General features: G+C 42.0%; 1 protein-coding gene across 1 annotated transcript in view; it reads left to right on the top strand.

Annotated features, from left to right (window-relative positions):
• Positions 1-22,097, top strand: part of nrxn3b (neurexin 3b) — a 436,656-nt gene that overhangs the window by 13,523 nt on the left and 401,036 nt on the right. The window lies entirely within an intron of this gene.

The following is a 22,097-nucleotide window of genomic DNA, read 5'->3' as shown; positions in this document are numbered from 1 at the left end:
CTCAGTTCCACGGCTAACATGCAGTGACACACTCCACTGTTCCTGCTCGACCTCTGCAGCGACAGGGTAGGGGAGGGGGGAAGGATGAAGAGCAGGGAGGCAGGAGAGTGGATAAGGAAATCAGTGGAATTAGGGGAGACAGCTTAGAGGAAGAAGAAGAAGAGGGCTGTGGGAGATAGAGCGGAGAAAACAGGAAAATAAGGAACAGAAAGTGTCATGGTTAGGTAAGACACATGTAGAAGAAACAGCAATTAGGTTGATATTGGATAAAATCTGCAGTAGTCTATTTACATCCAGTGCCAATGCAGGAAGTAATGTGGGAAGGCTGTGGTGGTCAGTGGACGTGTAGGGTGTCAGACTTTCATGTGACAAATTGTGTCCTGTCACTGTCGAATGGAGCATTTTATGTTGGCTTTTTTTTTTTTTTAACACAAGCATTATATTTCTCTAACTGTAACCAAGTGCTTTAGTTTCATAACTGTAGTGATACCTTAACATTACTTTATTTGTCATAACGACAGTCTTTCCCAGACCTAAACCATTCTGTCGTCACCATGTTAATAATTTTGAGTTAATTTTTGACCTTGAAAATACAGTTCACCAAGGCTTTAACAGAATGGAAACTGACCAAGGCTTTAATTTAGCAATGCCAGTTTTGGTTAATTTTGCTTTTCGTAGCCTGACACCCATTGACTGCAAATTAAGTGCTTAATTTTGACGAGAAAAACACGAATGACCTGAAATACAAGAGCCACGTTACTTTTTATCTCACGCTTTATTCACGGAGTGAGCTTTAGTGCCACATTTCAAAGTGGTTCCCAAGGTCACGTCAGTGAGTAAATGGATTTATTTTGAGTTGCTGTATTCCTTTAGCTTTGTTAACTATAGATAGTCCAGATAGATAGATAGATAGATAAAAGGGAAATTAAAGTGTCATAGCAGCTGATAAAATTTCAAGACACAAGGACAAAAACTTGATTCACAGAAACATAGAATACAACAAATACATGAATACATAAATGGAAGTAAGAAATCTGGTGGGCAGGTGAGCATTTACAGGGAGGCTAAAGAGGTTTTGCGGCTCAAAATCGAAATGCTTACTCACCGTGGCAACCTGCTGTTAGACTGGATGGTGGGCACAATGTTTCTGCAGCCTTTCGGTGGGGACAATTTTACTCTAACTGCCAAATGAGTAACGCCACTAACCAGCTCCCTCAAGACCCATGTGGTGCAGTCCAGTAAAAGAGTAAACTGAAAAGCTATAATAAACTGTAGACCGACATGTGTAACTGGTCAAGACATTGACCATTGACATCCCTTCTTTCAGTCATACCTTATGATCTTCTTCAGCAGATGGAGTTTGCTATGATGTAATGGAACTGTAGTTTATTTATACATACAGCCCAGAATAACATTATAATTCAAGTTCACTCTTGACCTTGGAAACCGTAGTTGGCCAAAACAGTCTTAACTCCAGCTGCTCTGGAGCTATGATTCTTAAAATGTCAGTAATGGAATCTGGAATTTTACAGAATTGTCCGATATCAAAAAACTGTTCTAGCGAATAGGAACAGTGAGCATTGCAGAAGTGACCCTGATCACACCAGCATTTATTACAGTGAAATATTGTATAGGTACATTTCTGTAGGATCTCTAAGATCTTTTGACTTGCCTGCAAACATAAAGTATATTCCTGCATTCAGCTTTGAACTTGACGAACTGCAATCATTCTTGACAGTGCCAACCTTTGACGTAGAGTCCAAAATGGAGGAAGCTATTATATTATCTGTGTCGTGAACTTTTTTTCCTCATGGCCGTCATGTTCCTCCTCTAAATAACAACCAAGGTCAAGAGAGCTTTCCTCTTTGTGCCAGACAAAAATACCCACAACTAATTGTGCTCACTACACAGCCCTCAAGTAGTCACCAAGCTTCAAGTGCCACTTCTATTCAGAGCATGTGCACATTAATTTTGCTGTGTCTTTTTCTGTTGTGACCTCAGATAAAGATATGGAAAAAAGAAGTGTCAGTTGTGTGCTGCCTATGTCCCCGTCTCCCATTTCTCTGCCATTTGCATGATTGTCAACATTTTGCATGAAAGTGTCAGTTGGCAGTGTACGGGCTTACTGTAGACTAACAATAGCTTATCCCCACTTTCTGCTGTCTTTCTCTGGTGCTCTGCGCGGGATGACACTCTTCCCTCTTTTATCTCTACGGATCCTTTCTCCTCTCCAAAAACTGTAGGTAGAAACAAAGGTACAACAATCTCTTTTTCCCTACTGTACTCTTATCTGCGCTGCAAGAGCTCTGTGTGTGCGTGTGTGTGTGTGTGTGTGTGTTGAATTTGCGCTTGTGCTGCCACTGGTTAATCATTCATTATGTGTGTTCATTAAATGTGTGCATATGCTCGTCTGTGTGTTTGAGAGAGAAAGCGAAAATCAAGGGACTCAATGCTTTCCAGCTAGCGAGCGCCCACATGTACTGTTGCATGAAGGATGAGCGATTGACTGCAGATGAAAAGAAATATGGTGTTGGTACTGGAGACTAAGTAATTTTCGCTTGATTATCACTGTTTAATATAAAATGATGAGACTGAGCTCTATGATAGATTGTTCAGCGTCTGTGCAAACAGTAAATATTAATGATAAACTGTCTATTTGAAGACGAGGCGTGCACGCATTTGTGTGTACACGTACAAGCGTTTGTGTGTTTAAGTGCTTAATTGATTGTGACAGGCCTGTGTCTGTTGAAAAGGAGCTGATTGGCGAATGTGACCCGACATTTGGCTTCATTGAACGAGGTCATAGCTGCGGCCTCTGTATATTGCAGTCGTGCAGAGAATAGCCTCATTATTCATTTATCAAAGCCATGTGATACACTGTTTAGCTGTGTGTGGTCATGCGTGTTGTACGTGTGTGTGTGCCTCCTTTAGCTGGACGGAGGAAAACTGTGAATTATCATGACATGTTGTGATTGATCAGTTTAATTGACTGAGACGTGACCACAATGAGACTGGCTACAATGGTGTTTGTGTGTGAGTTTCCGATGTTCACTAAGTGACCGTTTCCTAAGCCCCGCCCCCCTCTTAGTTACTGTTGCTACCCCCTGTCTAGCATCTTGGCCTTGTACAACACCTAATGCTGCTTACAAGTAAGAAGGGCAGATTTATCACTAACAGTTGTCATTTGTCAGCGCTTTATAGCCAGCTAATTAAGCTAACGTTAGCGGCTGCGATGGTTGAAAAGACGGCTTTTATGAAAACCCATAATACATCACATCCAAGAAAGCATTTCCTGCCATGCTGAAGATCTAAAAAGACAGACACTCAGGGCATGTTTGCACTGTCTTTGCATTCACTAAAGGTGCTTGTTTGTGAGCCTCCAAGGACCTGTAGTTCATGAGACTTCCCTTCAGTATGATATTATAACATTATCACAACGTAGGCTTATGGCCTGCATGTTAGCGCTGCTTTACTAAATTCACTAGAACATACTAGTTTATTACGTAGTAGCATTAATTTCTGAAGGGTACTGATATTGTGGTAACTTTAATTAATCATATTTAAAGTAAATGTCATTAGCCATGTTTCCATCAGCCTGTTTAGATGCACATCTAGAAGTATCGCATTGGAAAATTATGATGGAAACTGTTGATTCGCAAAACGGGGGACGGAAACAGTTATGTTCGAATTAAGTCTGACGTAGCTCACCTCTCTCCATGGTGATATCCACACTCTGGGTCGGGAAGGCGGTAATGCATTTACAAACTGGTTGCCAACCCCCAGAAAATGTAGAAGAAGAAGAATGCGAGACTTGTTTTGTTTCCGGTTCTGCGGAAAACCGGTGCGAGTTCGTAGTTTTCACCAAAGTCCGTACATTTAATGGAAACACACAGGATTCGTATTTCTTTAATGTGCATTTCCCAATGATTCGAATCACTTTTGGATGGAAACATAGCTATTGTGTCTCTTATGTGAGTTCAAAAACGTCGTCCCCATAGCTGACACCACCCCCACCATGCCCCCTAACTATGACTAGACAGTGGCTGTATCTTTGAAATTTAGAGCTATGAGTTGTCTGGACACAGTTCTCAACATGGATGTGGCTGAGCTAGCAGCTAGCAGCTAAGGATGTTACATTCATAAACAGCAGCAAACAGCGGCAACAGTGCTGACAGAGCTAATGGTGTTAACCAGGGGGGAAACGGCAACAGTGCCATCTCAGTGTCAGCGGTAACTGTCATATGAACGCAGAGTGGTGGTGATGAGCTAGCTAGTGAGACACACATGCGCTAACATGCATGCACAGTGCACGCGTGACTGGCTTACGACAACAAACCACAGAGAAGCTCAAATTACAACATACACACAGAGGTAGCGTGACTTCATTCTCTGCTCAGGACGCCATCAGGGCACCATATCTGTACACAGCAATCAGCAGTTTGCTGCTATACCAGGGCTCTGAATGTTGTATACAGAACTTTTAAATATATATTTGTTGGCTTTATGCAGGATATCATTGTAAAAGACTGAGGCTACAAAATTCTGCATCCTCACCAGTTGATGATCCATGTAGCAGACATAGAAACAACAGTGTTGCTATTTTACAGCAATCTCACAAACTAACACAGTGTGATGTGCTCCTTGACCTTGGAAATAACGCTGTGTTACTGTAGCAGTAAGATAGTTAGCTGGACATAGTGACATTTGTTCGAGAAGACAAAAAGACTTTCCTTTTATTTTGTGTTTTTTGTTTTGTGAATGCTAAACAAATGATGCCAGCCTCCTAACTCTTTAAATGCTGTGTATAGATCTGATAACAGCATCATGTACATCGCTTCTTCATGTGAAGAAATCCTTCGCTTGACTGGTCTGCCTAATTACTGTTGCTACGCTATGATTGGACAACCACTGCTCTGGGAAAGGGCTCAGCAAGTGCTCGATTGGGATTATCTATCTTGATTGATATCAAGTAAAGGAAAGCTGTGTGTTCTGTCTTCTGAGTGAAATGTGATGTGTGTGCACTGCCTGTCTTCACTACTCTGAGCAGTATTCTCCCTGTGGAAGGGGTACAACCAAAAACAGAATTCCCTTACACTGGCATCAGCATATTAGGTTGTGGGCAGATGAGTGAGTAGTGAGCAGTCCCACAGCGATTCACTTGTTAGTACTGTTGCATAACGTAACAGAAAGGATCCAGGTTTGATGCAGAGCTCTGGTCTTGTCTGTGAGGAGTCTGTGGGGGTTTCCTCTGGGTGTTCCACTTTCCTCCAGCTGGTCAAGGACATGCTAATCAAATGGACAGGGGACTGGGGACACCCATGGGGAAATGTGAATGATTGTCTCTATATCTGTAGTACCTTTCAAAATACATGGGGCAAGGACATGACGTGTCACATAGGCGGTGCAGAGTGCGTTTTTCACGTGTTACATGGACTCTGTCTTCACTGTGCATGTTGAGTTTTGCCAGTAATGAAGCTACTTCAGCAGGGTTTGGAAGCACAGGCTATATTAAGTGATTGAAGAAGGAGTCTCATGACAAGGGATCAATTTTGCAGCCTTTGTGATACTTTATTGAAGACACAAATACAAACTTCATACCGCAACAATGAGACAGCCCCGTAGAACAGTTCACCAAACATTCTTATGCTCCTCAGATAAACATCATACCTGACTCTCCGTGTGTGTATGTGTGAGTGTGATTTCCTGCCATTTCCAGAAGTTGCACTTATCTTCATCTTAATACTTGAGGTTCTACCACAACTTGTTCTGCCAATGACATCTGTTTCCCCATCACAATGTTTCTCCATCACAGTGTTTGCCAGGTCACCTTATTCTAAGACTTCTCCCCAGAGTGAGACCATTCAGGGTTGCTCAATTTTAGTAAACATGTTTTGCTTCTAACTTGACCTTTAGGGTCAAGTATTTCTAGGCCTTTTCGCCACCACCTTACTGAATTATAGGAGTGTAAATCCCCTCTCATCATGCTAAGATATGATATCGATTCTTCAGACAATGATATTTGTTGATATCATAACGTCTGCCACAATACAGATTTGATTTGATTCAATTCAGGGGCCTGTGATCAGCATGAAACAATATCGGTAAATGTCCTAATTGTCTTTTACTTGGCTGTTTGCCATTGTCTGCCTGGTGCTAGGCTGCTAGTACCATTTGAATGTTTAGAAAGGAGATGCACCTGGATGAAAATGGTGATGCACACGTGCCATTGGAATTTTGACATTAAGGCGCATCTTAGAGATGACGATATGTTCCATGTTTTAACTTTGCATCCATGTTATTTGATCTTTGATCACTGAATTGATATATGGATCCAGACTGATGTATAGTTACACCAGTACTGAATTAATTTACAGCCATTTACATCGCTTTAAATACAGGATCATGGATGCATTGACTTGATTGATTTATTTTAATATGAAATGTAAAAACACCCACAAGGTTGCTCTGCTGCGTGGCATTGCCTCTGGTGCATTCAGGTATTTATTTTGATAAATTTTAAACTCATTGTTCTTTTTTTTAACAGAATTTATGTAGTTTTCACCTGTTGGAGGGCTGCAGAACTGAAAATAGAGGAAATGGCTGTGCAGATGTGCGTGGTTTCCGTCACCAGTGTAGCAGCTTCAGTTGATTCTAATTGACACCCTTTGCTGCAGGTATACTGCAGCAGAAGTGTCATGCTGTGCCTGTGCCTTGTGTATTTTGGCCGTTTACTCTGCAATTATCCCTTAAGACTTTATTGTCCCTGGAAAGGAATAATTAAGTTAATAAAATTGAATGAATAACAGTAGCAGAATTGACCCTTCGCTAACCCCCACCCCTTTGTGATAGTCCGTCAAGCTGACAGAGCTGGCATGGAGCCCACTCTGTCACTAACTGCACTCCCTGAAGAAATATTACCAAATCTTTGGAAAAAGGAAAAAGCAATTCCAGAAAGAAGCAGACAGAGGAGTTTACAATATGTGTTTGAAGGATATATAAAGGATGTCAAACTCACTCAGCTGCAAAACCAGGCTAGAAGATGAAGGTAGTTGGAAGCTGAGGCCGAACTATAGGCTACAGATCACAGTGCAAAGGTGAACAACCACATCATTGCTGATCGCCACAGAAGACAATTAGAATGTGAAGGAAACTTGGGCAACAGTGTTTGGCTTCTGCCCGTGCCGCCAGCACCCGGACTTCTGGCAGGTATCTCCGGGAAAGGACAAACACCTTTCATCTGCACACACTGCGATGACACAATATCTGCAAATTTTCCCTGCTTCCCTCACTGTTTCCTGTAAAGCAGGAAAGGTCTTTATTCATAGTAAAATCATTGAAAAGCAAAGTACCATGTGTGTACGGTCAATTTTCAGGGTTTGATTTTGGTTTTGGAATGGGGAAGACATGTATACCTCCTTCCAACCTCTCCAGATAACAGGTATCATCAATACACGTGCCCCAGACTAGATATCCACAAAACCAGCCAATGAAGAAAATCTGAAATGATTGCGTGAAAATATATGGAGCACAGACGTGTCTTTGTTGACCCTTGTGGGAGCTGGCCGATGCTACGCTATGATTGGACAGTCTGCATTTGAAGAGTGGGACTTCGAATTTTGGCTACTTAATCAAAAACTGCTTAACGATCAACGGAGATATAAAAGGAAGTGATTCTAAAACATACATGTAACCAAGGCGATTCAGGTTACATAACTTATTACGTGACTTTATTGAGTAAAACCAGGATCCCGATGTGTGAAATGAGACTGTGCCTTACAGCAGGTCCCTGTGCTGTTAGATTCGTGTCTCTGCAGATGTGTGTATGTACTGTAAATGGCACAGTGGTCGGAGGGCACAGTAAGTGGGAGGCTGGGGAGAACAGACTAGAGAGAGTGGAGGCTGGGGCTAGAGGCGAAAGAGGAACAGACGGGCAGAAGGAAAAAGGATAGAGTGCTGCGGATGAAGGGGCCAGGGGAGCGCCTCAGTGTTGCCAGGCCACATATTTCTATTGAGAAATGTGGAGCACCTTGTCATCTTTGTACTCAAATCTGGGGCTGACGCCGCATGAACCCCGAGGCATCTATCGAAAAAAGTTTTAGTCCCTTGCAATCAGCCGGGTCCCGATTGTTCTTGGCTCAGATATGCAACTTTTTTTGATGCATAGCTTTGACGATATAGCAGACTTTTTATAAGCCATGGCACCGGACCAAGGACCGTGCTCCAGTTAGCAACATTGCTCCAGTTAGCAACTTGCTGGACTTCAACATGCAGATATGTACAGTTTGTCAGACTCCACTCTGAGATGTTTTTGAGATCATGTGTTATCATCCAGTGAGTAATTTTATTCACTGGGGGAATAAAACAAAAACTTAATTAGCAGCTGACACAGTGTGATCATACCTACAGTCAACCTGTCAGCCAGATAATGAGATCTGATCATGGCGACTTGCCTTTTCACATGGTGGTAATTATGTGTACTTGTCACGTTCATTATGGTGAGATCAATTATTCGTATAATGTACTTGGCATGTACGCACCAGGTGTTACGTGCAGTTCACATGTTAACACTTTAAAGTAACATATTTAAACAAGGATTTATTTCCTGTGTGTTAAACTCTTCAGTATGTAGTGTCAAAACATTTACAGCGTTCCCTTGGTGGTTCGGTAAGGCTCAGAGCAGAAGAACAGTTCGCACATCTATTTCAAAACAGATGTAAAGAAAAGGGACGAGAAGGACACAGTTTTCAGACAAACTCCCCCACACTGTCTAACTTGCAAAAGACATACATTTATTGTGACATTATGGTAACTAAACCTGTTTATCTGATAAAGAAACGTTTCTTTTGCAAGTTAGACAGTGTGCAAGAGTTTCTCTGCAAATTTGCGCAGTAAGGCCCAATCCCATTTCTTATTTTTACCCCTTTCCCTCATTTTCAGGTGCCCCTTTGCCCCTCAGAACAGAGTCACAAGGAGCAGTGGTTGAAATCTTCCCCATCCACATTGTTTATGTAAACAGACGTGACTATGGCAATGGTATCGTCTTTGCCATTTATCTGACGGACATAGAAAAGCAAGACACTTGTGATTCATTCGCCAAATTTCACGCTATCAATCAATCAATCAATCAAACAAGTCCTGAAATACAAAAGATCACTGTTTCTTTATTAGGCTACTAGCATTGCTCTTTTGGCTAACGTTAGCAACCTGTGCTCCTACCCTGTCAATCTGCACTGATGTTACAGAAGCAGTAACAAGTGCAGCAACTTCGCTGTTGGATTGAAGCTAAATTTCGGGCATCATATGCCTTCTAAGGGGAAGGATGCATTTTGGAAATATGCCAACATACGGGACTGTCATGCACATATCAACAAAAATAATGTTAGCTAGCTAGCTAGAAAGCTACTGAGAATCAGCATACTATTAGAATTTTTCTGGTTTGTTTTGTTGTAATAAGGAAAAGGACCATTGTACATTGAAAACAACATTAAAGTAAGATAATAAAATAGTTATAATGTTTTAATCTTTATTAATTGAAAAAGACAATGCATTTGTGGGTTTCTTTTGTTGCATGTGCAGTCATCTTGCCGTTGATTTCTTGTAACACTCTATGTAGCCCTAACACTTTTCCCTACCCCTCTATACCAACAAAACAGGACACTGTACCCCTAGACATGACCGTGAAAAACGGAGGGGTAGGGCTAAGTGGTAGGGGCAAGGGATGTATTGTGTAATGGGATTCAGCCCTAGTGGTAGCCAGGGTAGTGAGGTAATGAGCACATTCAAAATAGCTGTTTAAAAATCTTAAATTTAAGGCAATTAACTAAGCTTTCTACCGCTATGACCTGTTCGCACAGCTGTGATTGAAACCAATTACTGTGCATGGTTTCTACTACCAAAACAAACAAAAAAAGTGAAACACACCTTGACCACGGTGTCCTGCTCATGACGGCCCATATTGCGCTCGCTGACTTGTGACATCATTATTTTCTCCCTCATGTCTAATCATTGATTTGCTTTCAGTGGACACCTGGATGGTGTTCACCGGGGTATGACCAAGGTCAGAGATGAGACTCGTCGCTGCAGCCTGCAGGTCTCACTGCCAGCGTTACCTAATGGCTTTCACCCGGACACAAAACATCTATTGTGTGTCTGACAAAAGCTTGATGTCGCTGCAAATTTTACTCGAATGCATGGGCACAATGGGGAGAGACAAAATGTTGGCTACACCTTGCAATAATGCAAATCTGAGTTAATGTAAAACCTTGTTGACATGCTCTTATCAGAATGTGAGGACATCATTTTATAGTGGACATTATTGCAGGCTATTGGAGAGGATTGCAGTGTGTAGGATGCTTCGTATAAGTGTACTCACTGCGCTGTGGATGATACAGAATGGTATCTTGTTCTGTAATAAAACTGTTTGGACTCCAGGGTCGACTGAGAAAGAGCACTGCCATAGTTGCTTCGGACATAACTCTGCAATGGGGGTGAGTCCACTTTAGAGAGCAGCAAGAGTGTGAGGGAGGGGCGGAGGCAGTGAGGAGTTCTGCCTGAGTCTAATCCCCCTGCATGAAGGCTTAGGACTGAGAACTTATTCTCCTCTTCTGGAGTCACTCTCCCTAATTATCCCCTCAAAGTCCTGCCGCAAAGTTCACACAGAAAGATTTTTTGCTTTTTGCCTCTGTCACACTCTCTGTTTCCATCTCCCTCCCTCCTCTGACTCCATCTCTCTCAGTTCCCCTTCCTGTCTTTGTCCCACCCTATTCATCTCTGTCTGCCTCAGTATTCCAGTTAGCCTTTCTCACTTTCTCCTCCTCCTCCTCCGTGCTCTCTCTTGTGTTTCTCCAACTCCACTGTGGACATCATGAGCCTCACATCATAGTCAGGCTCAAGATGGGAGTGCTGTGCTGGTGCTTACTGCCTGTCCACAGATGCTGCCAGGCTTCAGTGGGATTTATGTACAGCTCTGTCCATCCTCCTCAGAGCATCTTGGTTAGCTCACTGGACTCAACCAGAGATACTGCAATTACTTTTTTAGCAGTTTCCAGTGTGTTCAGACAGCAATTTTGAGGCGGGAGTCTACAAATATACTTCACCGTCAACAATAGTGATTGGTTGTATGTTATTTATCCCAAAGGATGAATAACAGAAATGTATGTTTTGTTGAAAGAAAGACACTGCAGTGTTATTTGTTCTGTTGCACAGTGCATGTGTGAAGTGCGTCACACAGGGTCGCGTAGTGATATCCTGATCTGGGAGAAAATGTGATTATACTGCTACTCTTCTGGAGAGTTGATGTGTGTTTAAACTTAGAAACTTGCCAGTGGAATATAATGACGCACGTCAGCCAGCAATGACGCGTGTTTTTAAGGCTGCCGGTGTGTGTTGGTGACTCATTCACTAATTTGGGATCTTTTGCTTGATTTGGACAAAATGTTTTATTAGTGTACTCACAGGGCCATTATATGTTACAGATATTGATTTCAGGTCAGTTACTATGTTTAGTGGTGCTGGTGCAGTAAACCAAGCACTACTCCATAGATTCAATACATCTGAGTCCTTTTACAGGTCTTTTGGAGTACCACTGCATATGTTAAAAAAAATCTGTGGCTCCAAAAGGGAGATGCATGAATTCTGAGAAGTTTCCTCAGCTGATGTCACTCGGGTCAGCTCTGGCTTGAGGTGAAGACTACAAGTTTAAAAATCAAAATATCTCAGGGTGAAGAGTTTGTAATAAGAAAGTTCACCAGATGTCTGTAGCCCGCTCCTGGTCTTTGACTGAGGTTAGCAGATTGAGGCCGCTACTAGCATCACACACCCTGAATCTAGAACCAACCATCAATCAGTGGTGGAGTTGCATGGTGGGTAACGTGGGGGACAGGTTTTGACCAGGAAGAAGAATGCATTGAATAATAATAATAATAAAAAAAAGATATCTCTGGTTCTGCTGCATCGATTCAGATTTTTGTTTTTTAAGATATTGCCTACTGTGAGTCTGAGTTATAGAAGCAACCTGGTCTCACTCTGAAGTTGTCAAAATCTGGGGCTTGACGCAGTGGGCCAACAACGCAAGTAAAGTTGTCAGAAGTCCAAGTAGGATGGGCGGGTCCAACAACCACGGACTTTGACCCAGGAGGCCGGTGTTTAAAGCCAAACCCTGTCCTTTTTTCCTAAACCCAACTGTGTGCGTTTGTTGTTGAAGGGAAAAAAAATGTAAATTCACAATGTAAATTCACAATGTACCAACATAGTGCTTTTATTTTGAAAGAGACTGTATGCAAACAAGCGTAATGACGTTGTAAATAACACCCATTTCAATATTGCTTTGACTTTTTTTTTTTTTTTTTTTTTTTTTTGTGTTGTCCCGGAATTGTCCCAGACACATCATCTTTGTGTCCCAGTAGCAATTTTTATAGTCCCCGGGATGTCGTGACACCATTAGTTTTGAGCCCTGAGAGCATATTAATAATTTATTAACCTCTATACAACACTGTTCCCACTTTATTATTCTATAATTAACCCTTATAAATTATAATTAATGTAAATAGACATCTTATTAATATTTAGTATAGGTTTATAAACTGTTACCAAAGTTTCTATTAAGTGCTTATAATGCTCCTATAAGCAATAATAGCTCAGTTAGTTATGCTGTAATAAACACTTAGTCTAGTCTTACTAATGTTAATAAGCATCTTATACCATCTTATAAGTGCTCATTAACTGTTAATTTGTGCTTATTAAGCATTAATTAGCGCTTATTACAGTACCTTAATATAAAGTGTTATCAAAGTGTATTTTAAAAACAGACCATGCATGTAACAGGCTGAAGTTCACACGGCGTCACAGAACATATGTCGACATGGAAAGTCCATGAACAAACGTTGACATGTGACAAAGTCGGATTGAGAATGTGTTGATAGAAGTGCGATGCTAAATTGGTGCAGTACTCTTTGAAGGGTACCCCATATTCACTTAAATTACATACTAATGTATTGACTGTACTTCCTTCCTACTAAAAGATAAGCTAAGCTTATTTTTAAACCCTGATTAGTTTATATTCATCTTTGCTAGTTAACAGCCTTCTTCATCCTTATTTTTAGGTTCTTGGCATGTTACTACCTCTGACTGTTAATTAGTGGGTAGTGTGAAACTGTCAGCAGGTGTCCCGTTGGCGCTTGCTCATGCACATCCATGTGCATGAGCAAGCGCATGCATTACATACAAACAAAATATATATTGCTCCATAGTATCACTAGTGGCCAAATGCTCCACATGTGACATGCAGCAAAGGGCCACAGGCTGGAGTCGAACCCGGGCCGCTGCGGCAACAGCCTTGTACATGGGGCGCCTGCTCTACCACTAAGCCACCGACGCTCCCACAGGATGCCTTTCAGTTTATCCATTCTGTTGAGGTTCAGCCCAGCTGCCACAAGCAAATGTTGACATTGTATGTTTCTGCAAACCGTGAATACATTAGAGTTGACTTTGTTATCAGGGGGTGGAGGGGACGGTTAATGGCGTGACACCTAGATGAGACCACTGTAGATCACCGTATGAGACCAGCAAACAACAAAACAGATGTTTTGTAGGAACCCATCACTGTGTTTCCACGGGGGATAGTGCCACGGAAAGCATTTGTTTTTCACCAAAACTTCACTGCATTCCCTGCCAGGATTATGCCACCATTACTTGTTATTTTAAGCCAAAACATGATATTATTCTAACCATAACCAAGTGTTTTTTGTGCCTACACCTAATCACACGTTACCCACAGCATTGTTTTAACGTATCTGCAACATAATAACATACAAATGTATCATATCTGTGATTTGCAGAAAAGTACAAGGCCAAGATTTATTCTGTCAAATGGCCTGACAGGTTTCACTGTTTATGTAAACAAATTCAATGGGCTGACACATTTGGCCACCTTGTTGGGTTTATTCAGATGTCAGTCAGCCCAAATTCATTACAGTAGATATAGTTTAAAGAAAAATATAGTATCTGTTGCGGTGCTGACAGATGGAACAAATGCACATGGCAACTCTGAGGATATCCAAAAATGCCTTTTTCTCCCTACATAAGTGAATCTAATGAACTGTAGCTGACACGATTCACTGTTGATGTACTGCGCAAAAAAATAAAATAACAAAAACTTGTGTTACCACCACTTGCAGATTTCCCTTTCTCCAGTCCTTACCCTACTGACCCATGATTGCATGTTGCAAAATGAGGCATTTGTCCTTCCCTGTCCTTTGTAATTCATGAGATGGGGACAGGCGCTGTGTGTCATCAGAGGTTTGCTTTGTTGGTCTCCTTGCGGTGTCACGGGGGCAATGGAAACGGGTTTTCCTGTTATGCCTCAGACGTTGGATTCAGAGCACCAGCTGGCACTTACTGGCCCTGGCACGTGTTGGTTCGTGCTGTTGATAAATGGCTATTAATGGCCAGACGCTCACCCTGAAATTGAGTTTCACTTTGCCTCTCCTCATTACTCTGTCTGAAACCACACCAGAATCCTCGAGGTGGATTTCAAAGTTGCTAAAAATTGAGGGCATTGGTCAAATTGATTTCAGCACTGACCGGCTGCTACTCAAGCAGTCAGAAAATATGAGCTGTAAATACAGACGTCCGCAGCTCATTGTTTCTGAAAGGATGCGGATTGGCTGGAGTACATTCTGTTTTGTATGGCTGCCAGAGCCTAAATTGTTCAGAAATGTGCCTGAAAAGTGGAGGTAACAAGCAATTGTGTGGTGGTTCAAAGCTGTATTATTAAGGAACGAAGTAGATTTTGCATCAATTTCATTACTAGAATCTGAGAGAGGTATCGATCGTCTCTTCTTTTCTAATTTCCTTTACATGTTTTACCCGATTTCTCTGCTTCGATCTATGTTTTTTCTCTTTGCTGTGTCATTTCCTCCAGTTCTTTTTCTTTTACACTCTTGTTCCTCTCTGTTATGTGGCTTCTAGTTTCCCATTTAGTTTACATTATTCTCTGTCATGTTATGTTCTGCTCTTTCTTGTCCCTTTCCTCTGAGCCATTTCCTGCATCTCTGGTTCCCCAGACGACGGGAAGAGGTTCACAAAACACTGTCTGCTACAGTGCACAATCTTTACACCGACTCACTGATGCCAACCTGGCGATTGGTCGTCTTACCCNCTTTCCTCTGAGCCATTTCCTGCATCTCTGGTTCCCCAGACGACGGGAAGAGGTTCACAAAACACTGTCTGCTACAGTGCACAATCTTTACACCGACTCACTGATGCCAACCTGGCGATTGGTCGTCTTACCCTCCTTCATTTTCTTTTTTAATTCTCTTTTGGCCTTGTGCTCTCTTTCCTCCTCTCCCTCTGTTCTCTCTCTCCGCCGCTGACCTCTGGGATCAACCGAGCAAAACTGATTCCCACTTTTTCACGGATCATGAGTGCGTCAGTGGTTACGCAACACACAGAGAGAGAGAGAGAAAGGGAGGAAGAGAAAGAGAGAGAACATGTGAATATGTAACTGACATATTTGTCCATCTTTATTTGCGTTGCTGCTTATCACCAGAAGAATAATGCTCTCAGTTAAGCCACTTCCTCAACAAAATATTTAATATGTTTGTGTGAAATATTTGAACTATCATTATCGGCTTTGCCGCGGGGCAAACATAAAATGTGCACTGTTCACACACAGCATCAAACAGAAGATCTGTTTACACACATGCATAAGAGTACATCGTTATAGTGACAGAAAGCGATACGAGCTTAAGCATTCCTATCACAGAGCAGTGTCGCAATTGAATATGAATGTGTTTTATGCCTCACTACTCAGGAAACCTGCCATAAATGTGCCAACTACATTCTCATTGCAAGTAAAATGTAGTAAAATAAAACATTACAGTTAAAGAACGCGTTTCTCATGCAGGAGTCGTAGTACACTGAGTGAAAACATTAGGCTGAAAACTCAGGAATGCTGTGTATTGTTTGCGAAGTGCCTGAGACCTTATGAGTAGGATTTATGCAAAGAACTAGGTTAAGATGTGGCTTGAAGGGCTGTATTGTGAGAGTCTAAGTATGAGCGCAGGAAGGCTTAGGAATATGTGGGAGTGTGTGTGTGTTTGTGTGTGTGTGTGTGTGTGTGTGTGTGTGTGTGTGTGCAGAGTGTTTGTGTGATTTTGCAGAGGGGTGACATGTGTAGATGTGATGGCTGCAGCCATGCATAGATGTTCACACCAGGGAGAAAGTAAACAAACATGGCAGCAGAATGGTAAGAAATGCAGCAACCACTGTTGGAGCGCACTGCCTCTTTCTCTCCTCCTCTTTCTCTCTCTGCTTCATCCTCTCTTTCTCTGTTTGTTACCTCTGCCCAAGAGGTTATTTTTTTGAAGTTCTGTTTGTGTGTTGATCTGTTAGTTAGCCCGATATCCCGGAAACTACTGAACAGATTGCAGTGAAATGTACTACAACATTTTTATTTGGCTAAAGAAGAATGTGAATATTTCTACATTGTTTTCATTTACAAAAGAACATTATTGCTGACTGTTGAGCTGAAACAGAAAATTTCCTTCCTTTATTCTTGTGACGTAAATTACTCACTAGTTGACTATTTCTTACCTCAAATGTTTTCGGAAACATGTTTTAGTTTACCCTTTACCTGTAATATGAGATCATTTGTCACCCGTTACATCACCCACCAATGGGAGCGTTTATTGGTCCAATGTGGTGTGCAAACTCCCCAGTCCTTTTTTTCTGTTTTGGTCATATAGCACTAAAAGCATTTGTGTCTCTTAACTGCATAGACAGCTTAGTTTCATGAAAGGCCATCTTTCCAGCAGTGAAATACATCTTTTGGCGTTTTCTCCCTTTTGAGGTCGAAAAGAAGGTATCTGACACAACAGGCCAGCACTAATAGGCTCAGGAAAAGCTTCTACCCTCAGGATCCTAACTGAAGTCACCCACCCAATCGTACACATATATACTATTTTTATTCTATTTAACGTCAAAACACACAACCTTGCAACTTCTCCCTCCCCAGCATTTCCAAGTTGTATTATTGTTGCCGCTGCTGTCGCAAAGACAATTGAATTGCTTTTCATTCTCCTGAGGCTAGCACCTAAAAAAAGGACAGCAAAGAACTTACGTTGAGAGTTTTTGGTAACTGGGGGTAGCAACCAGAGAAAACAAAAAGTGTCATCCTCTTCCTGTTTTGGTTGCATAATGGTTGACACACTTCCTTTGTGCTGTAAATCAAGCCTTCATTTACCTGGGTGATTGTAGGCAGGCAGGCAGAATTGCATTGTGAAAGCGAGGCTTAAAGGGAACCAATCGAAATCAAAACACCAATGGTGGCATAATTCTGGCCCTACTACTTTGAATTGTGCAACTATAATTACATTATCAAAAAAAAAACTTGGCCATGGTGTAGTCCCCTTTAGCACCAAGGTGGACTAAAATAGTTCCTCTTTAGATGCAGTAATCGATGCTTCAGGTGAACTTTGATGCAACCATGTAATCTATCTCAGAGCCCATTGGCTGTTGGTTTGATGATGATACGCTGCAGGGGTCCGTGGCCAGTGATTCAGCTGGCTAATATTAAGCTGAATTATTGTCAGACAATAGCCGATGGGTTCTGAGATTGCACATCGGCCGATGCGTCCGGTCTCTGCACACAGACTGTTAACCTGTCGGTCAGATGTGAGTGGTCAGTACTACTTGTGCTACGAATGGAAATCAGAACGCCTCCGACACCAAAACCTTGTCCTGTTGCCTACATATATCTGTTTATAGAGATTTCCATGTTATTAAAAGGTAAAATCAGTCCACCGAAAGACAAAAGGAGAGCAAATTAGAACTTACTCGTGGTGCGTCAGAATGGTTTTATATTGGTATGTCCATTTTAAAACTGTTTTTGTACTTTTTTCTTTACCTATGGATTGAGCCTTTATGTGTCTAGAGTGTAACGCTTTGGTTTCTTCCTTTTCTTTCCCATCAATGACACAGAGCAGCCTCCTCAGATTTCATATTCTCTTTCTCTCTTGTCTGACAGAGTGGCTGTTTCTTTCTGACTTCCAAGTTATTTCTATGTGTTATTTCCGTGTGAATGCTTATGTGTGTCGAAGTGTAGGGCTCTTGCGGTGCGTCTGCTTTATAAACATTCTGATACCAACGACTACAGAAAGATGCTGTCTTGGTTCAGAAAAGTATTTCATCTAAGTTGGTGAAATTTTGACCTGTGAACTATGATGAAGGCAGTGAGTACTTATCGAATGCAAAAGAAGCCAGACTAATGGAAAGAAGTGGCCATGACTTCTATAACATTAGAGTTACAAAGTAAGTGATATGAAATGTTAAAACAGGTGAAAAGAAAGAGCCATTTTTCAAACATCAGCCAAGGGCAGATTTTAGTGAGGTGAGGAATGAAAACCTTTTATGGCACACCATTTGAGGGGACTTAATATTCTGAGAGCCTTGATAATATTTTGTGGCTTTTTATCCTGGAGAGAAGTGAGGTTGAAAATATGAGGCTGGCAAAGACCCAGCCACCTTTTTCTGTGATCAGAGTGGAATTACAAAATTCATATTGATCATTTAATAATCAGACCTTTCTGGGGTTGTACTTTTATTATTTCACGTATTTTTATAAGCCATTTAACCAAACATTCCCCATGGGATTTGTAAGAGAGAAATTTTGTGAATGTTAAAATAGAAATATGCAGGCAATTAACGTACGCCGTGCAAACATCCATGCCCACGCGCCCCTACTTTAATTTGCAGCAGAAAGGCTTATAATTGGAAGTATCGGCGAGGAAACTCCAGCGATTGTGCACAGTAGAGAGAAATTATCTTCAGCTGAATTTCTTCTTTTTTGATCGTGCCCTCAATTAACCATCCAGTTGAGATGTCTCAGGCAGTCATATGACTCAAAAGAGACCCAGCATATGATTTGTTATAACCAAAAATTAAAGACACTCTCTGACCCCAACCCCCCCCCACCCCTCCCCACCAAACCACCTCAGAATGAGACATGGTAGGAGCCACGTAGCAGGCAAATGCCCTTGCTCTGGTGGAGCCATTATGCAGATGATATGCTAATGAAGTCATCCGATTTGGTTCTGCTCAGGGTGCGCTGCACTGAGGGAAGATAATCAAGCTCTGATCAGCTCCAAACGCTGCACTCGCTGTGTGTGTTGGTGTGTGTTTGTGTGTGTTGTACACATCCAGCCGTTCTGTGCTGGCCAGCTTTTGGAAGGACAAAATATGTTTCGGTGCACACGGATGTTCATGTGGTCGTGAGTGTCTGGGTCTGTAATTATTTTGGGTTGTTTAATGTGCTTCATACACAAAGTGATTGTAAGTGTTACGATACCAGAAATTTAGTAAAGGATACCAACACCAGTGAAATTCTCTAAAGCCAGTTCGATACCAGGGTGAAAAACAAAACAATCCAGTGTACTTAAACATACACTCCTGTATTAAAGGAACAGTGTGTAAGATTTAGGGGTATTTAGTGGCATCTTGTGGTGAGGACTGCAGGTTGTACAAGCCAAAACTTCTGGTTATAATTTATTTAGTGTTCATTGTTCAGGAGTCATAAGTGCTATATCATAGGCAACTGGACTTGCTTGCGTTTATGAAGATCTTTCGCCTCTCATCCAAGAAGCTTCTTCAGTTCTAAATGACTGGTACAGGTGGGTGTGAACCCTTGCAGAGTCGTTGGGGACATGCGACCCTCTCATGCTTCTTGGATGAGAGGCGAAACGTCTTCAAGAAACTCAAGCAAGTCCAGTTGCCTACGATATAGCACTTACGATTACCATGACCTGGATGACTGAGAATCCTCACCTACAAATTGTTCAGGAGGGTTTTACCTTGAGCCGAATTATTCACAGAGGTCTCTTCCTCTCCAAAACAAATCGACACAGTGATTTAAACACTGATATACTGTTATAAATGTGGTGTGGAAGTGAAAACACGAATGGATCTATATAGAGCCAGTATTTGGTTTGTCCGTTCTGGGCCACTGTAGGAACATGGTGGTGCAACATGGAGATCTCTACGAGCTGCACACATTGTGTTTGTTTGCTAGGATGTTCATTTATTTTTTGGGGTGACGAGGAGTCATGGCGAGGTTAGTCTCTCAAGAAAAAAAAAACTGCACTATGATGGCAACATTTTCGATTTGAAGCCGATGAAAGAGGAGTCCTAACTGACTGCAGGTGATGCAGAGCTACCGTTTGGAGCCAAACCTTCATCCGACACCACGTTTTTATATTCCTGTCACTCGTCTTTAAAGTGCTGCAATGGACAGAGATTGGCTGACAATACTTCTTTTTCACGACAAAGACCAAAATCAGGTGGCAGCTGGCAGCGAGTACGCAAGTTTGCATGTCAAGTCTGATCTCTAGTGCATGGCTGATATTACTGGTTTGTCTACAGGACGTAACAGAAGTGAATATATCATGGATCCAGTGTGAATGGAGAGCCGTAATGTTACGTGATGCTACATAATAGTCAGATGCTTGTGTGCTGTAAGGACATGGTGTCCTTATGTTTCACACAGGAGTGGAAGCTGAGTCAAGTGCGACACCTGGCACAATTCAGTGCACTGGTCAAACTGGTTTGAAATGTTTTACACCAGCCCAGCCCTGTTTAAGGTACTGCAGAAAAATGTGTTGTCATGTTGTCAGACCTTTGGCGTTGACTTGGTGCCAGAGTATCAGTCCTCTTGACATCCCTACTATTTAGGGAACTCTCTTTATGAAACACAGAAACAACAGAGGACGTGACCTCAGTGTACTCAGTGGTAGCTACGGCCCTGGTGCCGTCACAACAAATGTACTAAGAGGACCTCTGCTACAAGGCTCTGGTGTTTTTATAGCTCAGTTGTAGGAGATGCTTCAGCTCCTCCTGTCTCTTATGTTGTCAGCTCGCAGTGATGGGCTCTCTACTGATTATGTGCACTTTCTCTTGCTCCTGATTTTGCTTTCTTATGTTTCTCCTCCCTATGCTCCCATCACCTGTGCAGTTTCTCTTTTACTCGTCCTCTCTTTCATCCCCCCTGTCCCTTTTGTCCCGCTCATTCTGTTGTCACTCCTTCACCTGTAACCATTCGTCACACAGTCACCTCCCCCATTCCTTTTATTTGGCTATCAGACAGTCATCAGTTCACTTTCTCCCCCCTTTTCTCTTCATCCCCTCCTTCGCAACATATGAAAATAGTTGTTCTCTCATGATTAAATCATCCGTACCTCCTTTTTCATCTCTTTCTTGATCTCTCACTCCCATTTTATTCCCAGTTCAGATGAAGTTCAGTGCTGTTTTGTAATATTCCCCTTCCCCGCCCTCCGTCCGTCCCTTGGTCCCCTCTCCCTCTGCACTACCTGTTCCCAATCCACCGTAGTCCTAGCTCTGACCCTGCCTCAAGCCCTAAGTAAACAAAACATCATTTCACTCTTTTATCTCTCTGTTTTTTTTAAATTGGAGTGAAGCTGAGCAGATAACGGATTCAACTTGCATGTTCTTGCAGGCGGATCTCAAAGCAACGCAGCACACCCATTAACCCCCATTGCCTCAGCGCCTGACTGGGGGTCCTCTGAGAGACTCGCAGAGGCATTTGATAGCGTTTGATCATCTTTCAGCGGTGTGCACGCATTTATGTGTGTGTTGCTCAAATTAACACATCCTATTGATCTCCACTGCCCCGCGCTCGCTCAGTCTGACAGGTCTGCAAGAGGCAATAATTAGTCGTGTAATTGGCTGATCATTTGCTCGGAAATATGCTGAGCTAACACACTCTACCCTATAGTAGATCTTGACAGGTGTGTGAGTGTCTTTTCATGTGAAAGATGACACACTGAGAATTCTTAGTGATTATGAACTTAATGTCTGATCACACACACTGAGGTTCATTAAAGCACGGTTGGAGGGATTGATTCGTTTAAATCCGGAATTATTTGAAGGTTGCATGTTTCACGTACAGTTGTGGTTTTTACAGTCTAGTTTTTCTGAATGAGAGTGAGCCGGCTCCTTATTTAGAGTATTTGCTGGTGGATTTTTTTGCTAGAAAAAGGAATGTGTATTCAGACGGCTTTTATTCTCCAAATATCCCTTTTCGTGCT

This window comes from Epinephelus moara, chromosome 12, assembly GCF_006386435.1.
Source record: "Epinephelus moara isolate mb chromosome 12, YSFRI_EMoa_1.0, whole genome shotgun sequence".
Lineage (NCBI taxonomy): Eukaryota > Metazoa > Chordata > Actinopteri > Perciformes > Serranidae > Epinephelus > Epinephelus moara.
Note: the sequence above shows the minus strand (reverse complement) of the source record. Positions and strands in the feature narration are given on the sequence as shown.